We start from the raw sequence: 2747 nt of genomic DNA, 5'->3' as shown, positions 1-2747 counted from the left end.
ATTATGGTCACAATTATTAAAGTCAATTAATGAGTGGTCAATTAAATTTAATGTTTATAATTTAATTTATTGTAACACACCTGCCCTATTTTAGAGAAATATTATCTGTAAACCAAGTAATTTAGTTTGAACTTCCTAAGTAGGGACATTTGTTGGTGCACTGATAGAATGTGAAAATTGAACAGATTGAGGTCGGTGTGACACAGGTGCACTACTAAGTAAAGATACTGACACAGCTGTGGGAGCATAAACAGATGGCTTTGCTGAGAGGGTAGCGAATGGAGATGCAGATACATCAATAAGAAGAAAAATGGATGGTGACACAATGACATTACTGACATTAGAGGCTAAAACATTAGTAGCTGCAACAGATGGCGACACACAAACTCGACAATTGAGCTGGTATAGTCGAGGTAGGTGCCAATATAGTAGGAGTGTTATAGACACTAAAGTAGTGGTGATGACTGAGATACTTCAGTAGCAGATGAATTACTTTTAACTGCTCTGTTCATGCTACGAAATGAAAAATTGATGTTAATGAAAGACAAATTTATGATAAATGACTTCCTTTTGAATAGGGATAGGTGAGTGTAATGTATATGGAACTCCAACTTTGATAGTGTCATTATCGCAATGCCATTATAGCTGCAGCACCATCAGGGAGAAGAATATGCCTGTTCACACATTTCATGAACTGACAATCATTACTGGTAAGGGTATCAAAAATATATAACAGGTAATCCTTGTCCCTTAATATTTCAATGATTTCATTCTCGAAAATAGACATTATTATAGAGCTGGATAAGTTACTTAATTCTTTGAAAACTTTATTATGCTGATGAAGAGTGGTTTGGTTGCTGGTAGCAATCGATACATACCAAATTTCTATGAAACTGCATCGAGCTCTCCTTGCCGCACTTTTCCCTTTCCTTCTTGTATATATCTGTGTTTGGGCAATCAGATTTGAATGAAGTTTTTTAATCAACTTGGAAGCCTTGGCAATTGTGCTCTCAACTCGTGAATGTGATATAGATCATGGCTAGTACTGCACTTAAAAACATTCTACAGCTCCAAGTTAGCTACACCTTGATCTAATACACTAAATCAAATTATAATTGTAAAACAACAATACTATTACTACTACTACTACTAGTACAAATTTGTAACGTTGTAGTGTTAGTAAGTAGGATTCACCCCCAAACGAAATGGCTGCCACAACTTTTATGACCTTGCTATACTGGGAAAACGAGGTCCTTTGCTTACTAGACTTCTTAGAGGACCTCATCTTGCCCAGAGGACACCATTGGTACCACTAGTGTGGCTCTAGACCTTGTCCAAGAGGAAAGTCAAAAATTGGCGAACTGGCCGTTTTGTTCAGCCACCTTATTTTATCTTCATTATCATCATCATCAAGTCCTGTCAATCCAGTTGTTGGTGGATATCTCAGTATCAATTGGTGCTACAAGGATAATTCTTACACCAATATACTCCAACAGTCTATGTGCAAGTCTATGTCCCATCAGATTATTCTTTAAGTAAGGAAAAAGTGTTAATGTGACTGCTGGATTGTACCATCTTAGCTGCATTCCAACATTTTGTTAATTAAAGAGGCATGTCCTATAAAATTTGGGTGTGGTCGGGCATGCTCAGATCTGCAGCTAAGCCAGGGCAAGTTATTTTCTTACCAACCTATGCTTCAAATCATCTTATTGCAATACTTTAGTGGAGGTTTTTAGCTCAAAGAAGGTATTAATTTTACATGCTACTTAAGTGTGTGATTTTTTTAAACAAGCAACTAATTAATGTTTTGATAATACATTGATAATATGAACTTCACTCATGAACAGCCTAGAATACTAGGGATAGCTACAACATTTCAGGGAAGATGGACACTCTCAGCTCACTGCTTCTTGAACTAGGACTTGTGTCAAGGCTAGTATTAATTTCGCTTGTCATCAGTATAGTTGATATTCTTTCAGCATGTGTATTCAATGCTATCTCTTATAAATGATGTCAAGTTGAACAATGATAATAATAATAATAATTATTGTTTGTGAAAAATGAACAAGTATTACAATGGCGACTAAAGAAATTTAAAAAATTACAATCAAGCACATAAATATAAAACAACAAGGTAAGTAGGATTCTGAACGACCAACAAAAATACGAAAGGAAAATCCTACTCGTGATGCCGAGATAGCTAAGAAAAACAACTTACCATCTATGTAATAAATTTAAGCAGTAGATTGGAGACCTCTGCTTCCAAAGCATCAGCAAGGGCCAATCCTTTTTTTGCCTCTACATTCTGCCATGATGGTGGTGGAATCACGTGATGTGATGTCTACTCTCCAAGCCCTAACGGGGGCCTCAGTATACTCGACAGTCTACATATGTAATCATAATGGATGAATTGCAATGCGTATAAGAATTTTAAAGCATGGGTTTCTATAATCTAATTATAGTGTGGTATTAACTAGAGAATTTGGAAACATTTCATTTACCATAGGAAGAGTCCAAAGGCTAGCTGTAAGCATGTGGGAGCCCCATGTTATGCCTTAGTTCATTTTTGCACTTCTGCAAGACTACCTGATTTTTGGACATGCACCCAAAAACTTTTAAGAATGTAACCGTCTGAAGTAGTAGAAAGTTGAGATAATACCTGTTCTTCAGCTATCTTTGTGCACAGATAAAATTAAGAAAAAAGCCTCAGCTTCCCATACTATTCCTTCGCTGTCCTTGTTCTTTGC

The sequence above is a fragment of the Amphimedon queenslandica genome, unplaced genomic scaffold, assembly GCF_000090795.2.
Source record: "Amphimedon queenslandica unplaced genomic scaffold, v1.1 AMPQUscaffold_13205, whole genome shotgun sequence".
Classification (NCBI taxonomy): Eukaryota; Metazoa; Porifera; class Demospongiae; order Haplosclerida; family Niphatidae; genus Amphimedon; species Amphimedon queenslandica.
The sequence above is the reverse complement of the archived record's forward strand: the minus strand, read 5'-3'. Positions refer to the sequence as shown.